Here is a 14,795-nt window from a genome sequence, read left to right on the forward strand (position 1 = left end):
TCATGGCTGTCACCATGTACTGACTGCAATCCTCAGACTATGCTTCTGCAGTTCTAAAGATAGGTAATCTGTGAGAAACACAACACACATAAGACTGCAATCGCTGGCCAGTCTGCAGATAGCCTTACAGGTGGGAGTTTCCTCAACCACATAACACTGTCATGACAGGTAGTAAATCATGTACACCAGCCATATTCACACAAACCCTGTTAAACCAACATTTCTTCAAATGCAGAAGAGCAAAACTTACATTCTGTAGTCATCTCTGGAACATCCCCCTCCTGTTTGTAGGCCTGTCTCCACAGTGTGAGTTGTTAGAGGTATATCCCACTACCATCTGTAATGCTGTTTGCCAAATACCGACATGAAGTCCTGCTCACAGTGAATGAAAAGGGCCAACACCCACATGATGTTCCTAGTTATAGGAGTGTGTTTCCATGCAATTGGTTATGGGAATTTTACCAAAGCTGTTCCACATGCAATCAGCTAGTGGGGGATTGCAGTTCATGCACAGGCTATCAGCTGATCATGCGCATCACTTACAAAACACAAGCTGCTGCCTAAGCAAAACAGGTATACTTCTCCACATCCACCAGAGAGGGAGTGAGAGAGACAGACAGAGACAAAGTAAGACAGGGAGGGGGTAGGAGAGTAAAAGCTAAGCATGTTTGTGTCACACACTTACCAGTACAGGGTTTCAAACCCCTGCCTAACCATGTATTGCTATTACATTTATATGCAGTTATTGCATGCACCACATGGCTTACATGTTGGAAAGCTGTCCAAAGGTAAATTTGACGGTGAGTGACATCAGCAACAGTGATAAAGGAGGGATAAGGTAGGTGTAGTACATGTGCCTGTCCACAAGAACAGGTGTCAAGGATGACATAGCCACACTCTCTCAGGGACTCATATACATTATCACAGTTGGCAGGGTCAGGATTAGAATTCCTGACTAACTAGTTTGCTGCACTACAGTAATACGCAGGTATCACATGCACCACAGAGGTTATCAGACTGATATATGGGCAAAGGGTATGTCAAAGTGTCTGACATCAGAAGGCATGCTTCAGCAGGCTAATGGGAGGTGTAGTCAGTGTGAATGGCATCCAAATCATTATACACCACACACACACACACACACACACACACACACACACACACACACACACACACACACAGGTTTGCCAGTACTGACATGCATGGGTGCATTGCTTCGCAGGTGTGTAGTGGTTGGCTGTGCCAAAAGGCTGTACAAGGCTAGGTAAAGAGTATACCTTGGCATCAGGCCACATGACATGGAAGTATGGCAGGTACACATTTGGAGGTGGTCAGGACTGGTAGATATAGAGGGCAGTCTACAGGGGTAGTATGTGACATATGTGGTAGGTAAACACCATGGATGGTATGTGTGTGGTTTGTGATGTGGACACCCCATGGTCCCTAATATGGGCACAATGGGAACAAGCCTCCCACCCACTGCTACTCAAAACAGCAGCCCATGTCCTGAAAGTGCCTGGTCTGGAGCCTGAGCAGGAGGACGATGTTAGCCCTATGAATGTGTACTGGGTGCCTCAGACTGATATAGCACATCCCTCATGTGTCTGTGGAGCCTGGTATAGAACAGACCCTAGACCTGATGTTAGGGGACAGGAACATGTCTATGTGTGCCCTGAGGGGGAGACAACATCCACTGGGTGGTTCTACCTTATGATATTGCTGTAACAGTAAATGAGGAGGCCCCAGGTTGGGACACACATGTGATGTGGCCAGGTATCATAGGCAGATGGGTGTGGAGAGGTGGATCTCCTGGCCAATAGAACATATACATGCTACTGTGTCACTGTTATAGAACATGTGTTGATAGTTATAATCTACACAATCCCAGTATTTGTCCAACAGCATGCATAGATATCTCCAATAACACAGACTGTCAGATGTGCAGCAATCTCAGAGTAGCCATACCACTGGCATATATGTAACCACAGTGGCCCTGACAATGACATGCAGGTGAATAGTCTGTAACAGGCCAGCAATGATAGTGTCCACACAGGGGACATGGCTACAATCACATAGCAGAAGATGTGGTACAATACAATATCTGTTCAAATGGTAGTTAAGCTGCAGCCATACCTAATGAGGTGTGTGTACAGTATGTTGAAGCTGATATGATGGGGGGGTGACAGAGATGTGTATTATGAACTGTGGTAACCTTGCTGTATGAGTTGCTCAGACCTGTTTCCATCTTTATGTCTTTCAGCCAAGATGGCACATGCATGGTTGCCCACCTATTCCAATGTTGAGAATGAAGTGTTGATAGCACACATGATCCAGCACTATCCACTACTGTTTGGCAGGCATGCACATGAGCAGCAGGACCAGACTGCCCTATGGAACGACCTAGTCTACAGGGTCAATGATGTCAGACTGCACAACCCCAGTTATGAGCTGGTCCGGCATCATTGTACTGACCTGCTTTGTAATGCCCATCAGCATGCCGCTGCAGTCTGGGAGGATCACCTTGCCAGAGGGGGGAGCCACGCCATCCATCCCCCCTGACATGTGTGGAGGAGCTCATGGCACCTACCCGTCCAGACCACAAACAACCACTGGACCCCTTTGTGGAGCTGGGTGTCACCCACATACTGGCCGAGGAGTGTGCAGATAAGGACACAGAGTACATCAGTAGACCACTGTTGTGTAAACATCCACATTGGTACAGGTAGATTGCTTATCTGACATGTCATAGATATGTTGTGTCACTGCATTGTAGTGATAAACAGGTGTCCAGATGTTGTAGTATCATAGGAATGTACTGTTGATGTATGGTAGTACTGCACCCAGCCTGTAGCAGTGTCAGAGGTGTAGCCACTGTCATTGCATCTCTCACCCTCTTATGTAGGTTCCTCCGGGATAACAACAAGGCAGCAGCCTGTAGCTTGCGAGTATGTTTTATGTAGATGTTTGCCAACACACCGAGCATGTAATGGTGATGGTATATTCCATGTACACATCTAACACATACCCTGAATGCATGTTATACATGTGCATGTATTGTTGCTGTGGAATGCACGGTCTCACAGGGGTGACCATGACGGGGTATTGGAAGGGTATGTCAGACACCTGCATGATAACTAACATCCTGTCATTGTGGAATGTGTCCACAGAGAGTAACATACTGGTGGTAGACATGGCCTACAGTAGTGACATGTTCTGAACAACACCCATGTACAGTGCAACACCAGTGTATATACCTGTAGGACAATGGCAACCAATGCAGAGATACACTATGGCATAAGGCATTACAGTAGTCCACATTACCAGCTGGGTCTAGGCTTCAACATGTGCTGTTCAGTGTATGGGACACTGCAAAGTGACACACATGTGTAGGGCTTACTTATCATGCATCTGCATAAAAGCTAAAGGAGGGGGGTCTCAGCATGACACACCAGTGCACTACAGAAGGCATCTTAAGGATGGTAGGAATGGCTCTATCTGCACATAGTCAGGTTCAGGAACTGTGGCAGCCATAACCCTACCCACACAGCAATAGTGATGGCAGTGTGTGAACACCATGGGATGTGCACATGAGTAGACCTTGCAATCATGTAGAATAGGGGGACATGTGTAGGGCAGACTAAACATACACTGGGAAATGCAGATGGCCCATGCTGGTATATCCCTGCCAGGAGCAGTGACTGCTGTAGTACACACAACATGAGGTGTGATAAACCGTCATGATAAAGGTGTGCACACATATGCCCACATGGCGTGTATGCAATGGGGACAGCAGCCGCACACCTAACACAATCTGTAGACACTGCATGTGAAAGTACAGGACATATGTCACATACCGGGCTTCTGTACTTCTAAAATATGCGGTGATGTGGTCCCATGGCAGATCAAGGATGTGTGTGTGTAAAATCAATAAAGGTGTGTACACCCCCATAGCCATGGTATGCTCTGATGGTTGTCAGTGTAAGAGTATTGCAGTGGTCATACATGGTCTGTTGATGTTGACAGCTGTAAATCAGGCATCAGGCATTCACCAATGACAACTGTCCACATATCATCCCAGGTGTGTGTTGCTGAAAAACATAGGGGCTGTGAGAAGTATAGCTGACATAACTGACACAGTACTACACATTCCACAATGGGTTGTACACCTGTGAGTTGTGGTGCACAATACATGGCAGGGTGCAGAACAGGTGCACAGCAATACTGTGCACATGGGTGCAGTGGTATCCAGGGGAAGGGGCATCACCTAGTGACACAGCACATGCATCACACACATGTATACTGTTGCTAGCATGGATTGACTACAGCTGAACTGCATGCTGTTCTGTACCATATGTTCTGCATGTTGGCAGATGGGAAATAGGAGGACTGTGTGTACTATCATTGTGCAACCTCACCTTTATGTGCATGTTTGTGCATCCTGGTGGTTAGTTAGTTTGCCTGCAGGGTCCCTCTGGTGAAGTGGAGGGAGGTAGATGCATGTAGGATGCGTGTGTGCATGTGTGTGTTTGTGTGTGTGGCCATGTATGCACATGTGTGATTGTGGGGTGTTCATACAGCTGTACCTCCCTTTGGGACTGTGCCGTACATGGACATGGACTGCCACATTAGTGTCTATATCACGTTATCGAACGTTTACTTAATTGAATCAATAAAGGTCGAACTTTATTGATCGATTAAGTAAAACATTGAATAACGTAAAAAAAAAAATAAAAAAAAAAACTAAATGACGTAGGCAGGGAGGCAAGCCAACTCCCCCCACACCCCCCTACTTAAATATACCAACTCTGAGACCGCACTACATTGAGGTAAATGGAAATTTCCCCTTACGGAAATTTCCGTTTACTTGCACGATGTTCTTCACTTTCGATATTGTCGTGTCGACAATATCAGATTCAATATTGTCAGCTTACGACAATGTGAAGTAGAACCCCACATTACACACCAGGAATACCTGCCATGTGTGTAATCGCAGGACAAAATAGTGTAATATGGTCTGTAGCATGGAACAGGCATCCAGGGGGAAGGTAGACTCCAGGTACACACTTAATATCGCAGTCAGTAGAGAGGTCACCTACAACCCACATATGCAGCTCGACAGATGCACTGGGGAAGTACTAGTCAACACCAGGGAGTGTATCCAAATATTACAGTTGTCATATGAAGGGCTGACGGAGCAGCATATCTGGCATGTACTGAGCATTACATGCACATGACACACCAGTGGGAGGTGTTATGGATACAACATAGTAGCCCACACATATAGGGCCCATGCACATAATTTCCGGGCATACAGAGGGTGCATACCGAATGACAGTAGTGAGGCCATGTAAATCCACCACACAGAGGTCAGGCAGGAAAAGTAACAACAGGCCTTGTGTTGTGGCCACTTGTGTGGGCATTTATAGGAATGTAATTTTAATGAGTGGTATTAGTGTGTGTATGTTAACAAGTGTGATGCAGGATGGGGTTACACATGGACATATACGTGGGACTGTCTGTAAAGCCATGGACAAGTAGGTATTATGGAGGTGTGTGTGTGTGTGTGTGTGTGTGTGTGTGTGTGTGTGTGTGTGTGTGTGTGTGTGCGTGTGTGTGTGTGTGTGTGTGTGTGTGTGTGTGTGTGTGTGTGTGTGTGTGTGTGTGTGTGTGTGTGTACTGTTAGGCAATGTTGTACATGTTTTAAAGTGCGTTTATTGTTTTCCCCCAGAGGTGGTGAGGTGGGTCAGGGTCCCTCCTGCATGCAATCTGAAGTAGGTGTCCATACAGACACTGATGATGATGATGATAATAATGTTGAGGCACAGGTGGGGTTGTCAGGGCCCGACACTGCACCAACATTTAATAACCCTCTTTTAGCCACCCCGCACACAGTTTCAGTGCCTTTATGCACCTCATCACCAGTGGCCATAGCGGAGAGACAGCTGGAGTTCAGTGGCAGTGCACAGGAAAGTATGGTAACCATGCCTACTGTGTCCAGTCACAGCAGGCATAGCCGGATGTCCAGCAGGCCACTACACAGGCAGATGTCCCAGGGTGCTCATGGTAGGGCTACTGGACATCATGCCCCTGGTAGAGGCGACCTAGCTGCTACCAGCAGAAGCATGTTTCAGGCTGTCATGGCAGCCCAGGCCCATATAGAACATTACCACAGACAAGGCCTTTGGCTGCAGAGGGCTGCTCTCTCATCTTCAAATGACAACGCCGTGAACTGGCTGGTGCCATCCATGGATTAACTGAGTTCATGGATTTACGGTCTGGTAAGATGATGGCCCTCATCTGCCATGGTGTGTCTGTGCTTGAATGTGTGGTGGGAGTGCGGCGACGTCTGCATGGACGTAGGCTAGTAACACCAACAGCTGGTAGTCAACGTGGATGTGCTAGGACACCAAGGGGCTCCTGTAGTGGCAGTAGAAGCCCCGGCAGTGTGTGTGGGGGGGGTGCTGTCCACACCACACCACAGCAGGCCATGTGCATGTGGTCCTGGCCAGTCCCAGGAGGGACCTGGCACCAGCGGACAAATGTCATCAGCAGGTGAGAGTAGCACATCGAGGTCTGTACCTGGAAGTGCCCGCGGAACCCCTGGCAGACACAGTCCACGTGTCCATGGCCAGAGGCAGTGAACTGCACACCCTGCCTGGTATGGTTTGCAGCTGTCCATAAATACCTGTGTAGGGCAGCCACATGGCAGAACTGTGCGCATGGATAACCACACACTATGCAAACACACCTAGGACAACCCCATACTTACACACACCACATCACTTCGGCCAGCTCCCCAGAGTCCACCCCTCACCAACACACATGGTGTCATATGTATGGCCCACCCTCAGACTCTGCCAAACCAACACCACATCCTGTGCATATGGTGATACCTGAGCTCCATCCCTGTCATCCATACCATCGATGCAGGGACAGGCTGATATGGTTCTGATGCACACAGTGACTGTACAACAGTGTACCACAGTACTGCAGTGTAACATGTTGTAGGGAGTACAGTGTGAGGTATATTTGGCAGGTAGTGTAGCTGTCCAGCAATGATGCCTTATAGCTGTTAGTAACACTGGTTGGTTGTTGTCTCTATAATGTTATCCAATTGTGTTGTAAGGTGTACATGTGTCAGCACGAGGATGTCCTGTATATTTGATGATACCTGTGCCCCATCCCTGTCATCCATACTATCAATGCAGGGACAGGCTGATATGGTTCTGATGCACATGGTGACTGTACAGCAGTGTACCACAGTACTGCAGTGTAACCTGTTGTAGGGAGTAGAGTGTAAGCCATATTTGGCAGGAAGTGTATCCATCCAGCAATGATGCCTTATAGCTGTTAGTAACACTGGTTGGTTGTGGTCTCTATAATGTTATCTAGCTGTGTTGTAAGTGTACATGTGTCATCACTGGAATGCGCTGTGCATATGATGATATCTGTGCCCCATCCCTGTCATCCATACCACTGATGCTGGGACAGGCTGATATAGTTCTGATGCACACGGTGACTGTGCAACAGTATACCAAAGTACTGCAGTGAAACATGTTGTAGGGAGTACAGTATGAGGCATATTTGGCAGGTAGTGTAGCCATCCAGCAATGATGCATTATAGCTGTTAGTAACACTGGTTGATTGCAGTCCCTATAATGTTATCCATGTGTGTTGTAGATGTACATTTGTCAGCACAAGGATGGTCTGCAGTCATATTGCACAATGGGGTATGTCACTGTGCTGACACCATGGCTGTGACATATCTGGGGTGCAGTTGAACACATTTCACAGGTTACTAAACCGGTTATTGCCTGTGCCACATAGACAGGTGGCTTGCTGAGGCATGTATACCTTGCAACCTGATGTGGAACCATCCACAAACACACACACTGTTACTTGCCAACACTGGGACTAGACCCCTACCTAGCTATGTCGTGATACTGACGTGTGTGGCTTACATTATACACACCACACAGAATTTAGGATGAGGTGTGTCCCAGGTGACATAGTACATGCAGAACATCCCCTGACATCTACAGTATGCTAATGGGGAATGTAATGGGTGTATTTGGACAATATGTAGTGTGACATATCATCATATACACATTTACTGACACATAACAGCCAGCCACACATCTGAGATACCAGGGCCTATCACTGCTAACTAACTTGATCATGTCTCCAATGTGTTACAGGTAGGCTGCACACATCACATGCATAACTGACTTGGATTGTTGTAACAGTCACCTGTATGATTGATGGTGACAGTGGTAACCATAACGTGGTACATGACACATATACCTGGTGTATCTTGGTGTAATAATAGTGTACATAGCACCCACATTCCCCACTGGATAGTGTACTCCCTGAAACTCATGATGACACTCTGCCAAACCCACCATCATGCATTGGCCACGACTGTGCTACAACCCATTGTATACCCCAACATTGGTACTACAGGGATATGCATCTCATGCATAAGCCACACACGAAGTAGGGCGTCAATCAAGCATAGGTTGCCTGTACATATCCCAGCTGGATACCTGCCATCTGCACATCTGTACAGGGACTGACAGTCATCAGCTTGGCAGGTAGCTATGCAGTAGCATGAGTGCATTGACAGACCAGTAAGGGGTATATACTGTGACACAGCTTACACACCAGGGATACAACAGGGAGGCCTTGGTGTCCAGCCATGCTCGCAGGTGTGCCTGTTGTCAGTACTACATTAAGCACTCTACTCTTGCCTGGGTTAGCACTGTCAATAGTAGAACTGCCATGATACACTACATGCCAATGAGACAGCATGTATCCTGGGCTACTACACCTGTATGTAACACATTCACATAGATAACAGTGCTGCACAGGCCTCATATATGTATGTGTCCCACAGATCACACTCACACCCTTTGAATGGCATTACATACCCTTATTACAGGCTAACAGACTGGGTTGTGTGTCCTGGTTACCAGGGCTAAGCCATGCTTAGCAAGTATCAACATTGCTGCAGTATAACAGATATATATGCACACTGGTAAGTGCTGCCTACACTGTGTAAGTGCTTGTACATTTACCCATAGCTTAGCACCACTTAGATGTGCACAAACCCAAGCAAACCCACTTAAAGCCACTCAAAACTGCCTTAACCACTCTGTACGCAACAGCCCTTGTCTTGCCCAGCAACAAAATGATCAGCCCTTGCAGGTCTTGAACCCAGGACCCTTTACACTCAAGTCACAGCACTTAAACACTATGCCATGACTACTGTAAAGACTGCTCTTGTTTTATCAATATAGCTGTCAATACACATATTAAGTAGTATTGAACATTTGCCTCTAGTTCCTAACTTGTGTAGTCCTTGTTATTAATATGACTGTTGCTCACCAAAAACTGCCAACAGGTCAAAAATAACTAAAAAAACATATGCCAAGACCCTGGAAGAAAACACAATGAAGCTTATGGACAGGCCGACTTAGTCAAGCCTTGTAGTAGTTGATTTAGCAGTGTAGTCCACAGAAATCCACAGGATAAAAATGCCAAGGAACAAAGCTTTTCAGCTGTTAAAATGGTTTAATCCAAGCATTTGCTTCACAGGAAAAAACACTGAAATCACACTAACGCTCCAAATGCAAGTACGTTTTTGTTTTCTTCCAGGGTCTTGGCATATGTTTTTTTAGTTAATAATATGACTGTTGCATTACATTTGTTGTTTTATCATAATGTGCACATAGCAGAGGCATACAGTGAGATTCATGTGAGAGGGTATACACAACTGTGATGTTTACTCATGACAGGAATACATATCATAGGTGTATATATGTCTACATGTGCATACACATGTATACTCATACATATGTATGTATACACATCTGTATAGTGCCACATATATATATGGCCATGTGTACATCTCTTTGTATGCACATATGTATATATATGTATATATATATATATATATATATATATATATATATATATATATATATACACACATATATGTTTATATTCATATGTGTATATATATATAGATATACATATATGTATATATATATAGATATATGTGTATTTAGCTATATATGTATGCACATCCTATGTGTACAGATATGCTTAGTTATGTTGGTATATATATATATATATATATATATATATATATAGATATAGATATCTATAACTATATGTGCATACTAATCTATTCTGATATACTTTCTACTGTCAATATATCTGTAGATATCCATATGTATATGTGCATATGTATCACTATCTGTATATGTGTAGATATATATTGCTCTGTATATGTATATATCTGGGTGTGTATATATATATATATATATATATATATATCGATGTACATATACATACCCATCTATATATATTGATATGTACATGTGTAATTATATATAGAGATATCTGGATAATTGTATGTACATATATTTACACCATATGTCCTGAACATGGAGTGTAGCCCTACCTCAGCCCCTATAGTCCCAACTTCGTTGTGCAAGGGGATGTCAGGTATGTTTAGCAGTTATATTAGTAGACTATTGCTACTGTAATACGGATTGTCTTCACAGACATGGTGTGTGTGGGAGGTCACATCTGCTTTTCACATGTGCGCCATTGGCTACTAAAAGACATCCTATGGACATCATAGTACAATATCACTGCTAGCACGTAATGCCCCATGTGGACTGCAGTAGAGGTATTGGCCAATATATGTGGACATTCTGACACATTCTGTACAGTCCAGAGGTATACACAGAACCCCTTAGTGCAAAACATGTGGACCAAGCCTGACAATATGGATGTTAACAACCATGTAGATGGGTATAACACATAACGACTGGTATACATTTGCCCCCATAGGTTATGCATTCACACACCCCTGTCTGTCCTGACACATAATAACCACTGGTACAGGGGTGCCATGGCCACATACTACCCACTAGATATTGACATACATCTGTACAGCATCCCACTGCTCTGTCTGGCATACATGACTGTTAAGGGATGCCCAGCAGCAGTACATCTGGCAAGTATCTCGACATGACATCTCATTGGGTAAGTACACTAAGCTGCTAGGCAAGTAACAATGTACTGTGCAGGCTACAGGCAGACTGGCTCGACACTGGCCTACATCTCCTATGGGAGAATGCACATGTGCCTGCATATATAACAGGCTCTACAGGCATGTAACAGCACAGGGTAAGATACACATGTGTGAAAGTGCATAACCACAACCAATGTGAACACAGCCACAGCCACATATGGTGAGCTAGCATAATATTACAGTATATGGACTATCTGTTCAACACCATCCTCATATGTGCCACTCACAGACTAACCCTACATATACTAGGCCGCTACACAGTGTGGTCTGATGCCTGTCTGTGGTATGGGACATGTGTGTGTATGGTCCTACAAACATGTAAGCCAATATGGTAACATATAGTGGAGCAGCATGTAATATCAGATAGGATGGGACCTAGAACAATGACATCTACTACAGTCTGTACACAGGCCAAAGTACATATTAAGAATATACACTCTGTCTACATTCACTATATGTACACAGAACTCAGTACTGTACAAACAACAACAGAATGTCCAGGTTATATCATCAAATATAAACCCTACTGTACATAACGTGTAGAGGTCTGATATCTCACTGGATTGTTATCAGATATGATGACACTAACTATGGTGTACAGCACATATGCACCTCTTAATGCATGACATATGTACAAAGGTTGACAGAGTTGTGGCTGGAAGCACATACACAGGGCCAATATTGACATGTTGCTGTGATAACCTCATACATTTACTGTTGTAACAGTGTTTGTTGCAACATATGTCCTATGAGGGATATGAAGTCAGTAACTGTCATGGCTTTCAACATCTACAGACTGCAATCCTCACACTACTTTCTGCAGTTCACAGATACATGCTCTGTGAGTAACACATGAAACCAAAGGCACCACACACTGCCCAGTCTGCAGATGACCCTACAGATGGGGATTCCTCATAAACATGGCACTGACATGGCAGGTATTAAAACGTGTAGGACAGCCATATCCACACACACACTGATAAACCAACATTACTGCAAATGCAGTATAGCAGCACTTACAGTCTGTAGTCAGGTCAGGCACGTCTTCCTCCTGTGTGTTGCCCTGTTTCCACAGTGTATGTTGTTAGAGGTAAATCCCCAATCCATCTGAGATGCTGTTTGCCAAACAACAGATCTAGTTCCTTTTTATAGTGAATGAATGTGTGTTTCCATGCAATTGGCTATGGGAATGTTACCACAGCTGTTCCACATGCAATTAGCTAGGGGACGGCTGAAATTCATGCAGAGGCCATCATCTGATCCTGAGTATCACTTAAAATACACATGCTGCTGCCTAAGCAAAGCAGGTGTAGGTCTCCGCATCCACCAGAGAGGGAGTGAGAGAGGCTTACTGAGACAAAGACAAGTGAGGGAGGAGTGGGAGAGTAAAACGTAAGCATGTTTGTGTCACACACCTACCAGCACAGGGTATCAATCCCCTGCGGACTATGTAGTGCTATCACATTTCTATGCATTTATTGGATGCGCCACATAGGTGACATGTTGTGGAGCCCTCAGAATGTATATGTGATGGTGAGTGACATCTGCAACAGGGATATGTTAGCTATACGATAAGTGTATGCATGAACAGGTGCCAGCATCAGCACAGCCACATTCTCACGGGGACGCACACACATTGACACACTTGGCAGGGCCAGGAATACAACCCATCACTAGTGAGATTGCCACAACACATTACTGTGCAGGTATCACATGCACCACAGGGGTCATACAGAGGTTATATGGGCAAAGGGTATGGGGAGGTGTCTGACATCAGACAGCATGCTTCAGTATGCCACTGGGGATTGTAGTGAATGTGAATGTGAACATACGCATCATACAACACACATACACACACACACACACACACACACACACACACACACACACACACACACACACACACACACGATGCCAGTACTGACATACGTGGGTGCATTGATTCACAGGTGTGTAGTGGTCAACTGTACCAGACGGCTATACAAGGCTAGGTGATGGGTACACCTTGGCATCAGGCCAAATGACAATGGTCTGCATTGTGGCTCATGGGTGTAGATTCTGGATTTTCCCACATAGGTGGGTATTGTATTCACCATCCAGTCACCTGGGTGACTATTGTGTGTGGGCAATGCTTTGCATTGTTTGCCATGTATGTGTTCCTTAGTCCATGACATGGAGAATGTCTGTGATGTGTACACCTCCCACATGCATATACAGTGACATGTGGAACTGTACCCGGAGTGCCTGGCCCATGTTGTGAACACAGATTATCATCAGATGTACCAGTCTTGCCCACCTGTGGTGGGAACTGGTAATGGGCAGCAGGTTTACCCTGCACCTACATTGTATCAGAATCATCCAATTGCACAGGCAGCAGACCAGCCCAGCCCAGAACACTACTATAAACTATGCAAACATCTTCCCATCTGGTTTTTCCCACACTCTACAGCATCAGTGTATACAAGTGGGGAAATTTTAACAAACAAACCTACAAAATGAGAAGGGCTGCAGCAGGCAACATAGAACAACATGTGCAAGAGGCTGATGGTGGTGAGGATGTGAATGCTGCCAAACAACCAACAGTGAGGAGACAGAGAAGAGTGTACAGACCCAGGGTAACCTACCAGGGGCTACATGAGCTTGAGATAGAGGAGCGCTATAGGGTAGACAGAGACCTCCTACAGCAAATTGTTGAACTGTGCTGACCACACGTGACACACCAAACTGACCGAGAGGAACCCATCCTAGTGGAAACCAAGTCATGTGTAGGCCTAGGAATACTAGCCACAGGTACCTCCCAAAGCTCATCTGGGGATATCATGGGGATCTCACAGGCATCAGCATCCAGAGTATTCCACCTGTTCCTGGATGCCATGTCAACATATGCCAGTGAGCACGTATATTTTCCCAAAACCCGTGAGGTGTTGACCAAATAGCAGAATACCCTGAGGTAGTGAATGCTATAGACTGTACGCACATATGCATCAATGCACCACCCGGTGATCAGGGTCGGACCTACATCAACCGCAGGGGCTGGCACCTGTTCATCCGGACAGGCACGTGTATGTCACCTACCATATAGCTACCGTATCCCTGTTGCAGTTGTTACTCACCATCATATATATGTTCTGAGGGGTCCACAACAGGTAACCCATGTGGCACATCTAATAACTGCATAGAACTGTGACAACACTACATAGTCATCAGGGGTTTGATACCCTGTGCTGGTAGATATGTGATACAAACATGCTTAAGTTTTACTCTCCCACCCCTTCCTGACTTGTCTCTGCCTCTGTCTGCCTCTCCCACTCCCTCTCTGGTGGATGTGGAGACTTACACCTGCTTTGCTTAGGCAACAGCATGTGTATTTTAAGTGAAGCTCATGATCAGCTAATGGCCTCTGCATGAATTGCAGATTGCATGTGGAACAGCTGTGGTAACATTCCCATAGCCAATTGCATGGAAATACACTCCAATATCTAGGAACATCATGTTGGTGTTCGCACTTTTCATTCACTGTGAGCAGCAACTAGATCAGTTGTTTGGCAAATAGCATCTCAGATGGATTGGGGATTTACCTCTAACAAGATACACTGTGGAAACAGGGCAACACACAGTTGGGGGTGTGTGCCTGACCTGACTACAGACTGTAAGTGCTGCTATACTGCATTTGGAGTAATGTTGGTTT

Source organism: Protopterus annectens, chromosome 4.part0 (assembly GCF_019279795.1).
Source record: "Protopterus annectens isolate FY-2018-M chromosome 4.part0, PAN1.0, whole genome shotgun sequence".
NCBI lineage: Eukaryota > Metazoa > Chordata > Ceratodontiformes > Protopteridae > Protopterus > Protopterus annectens.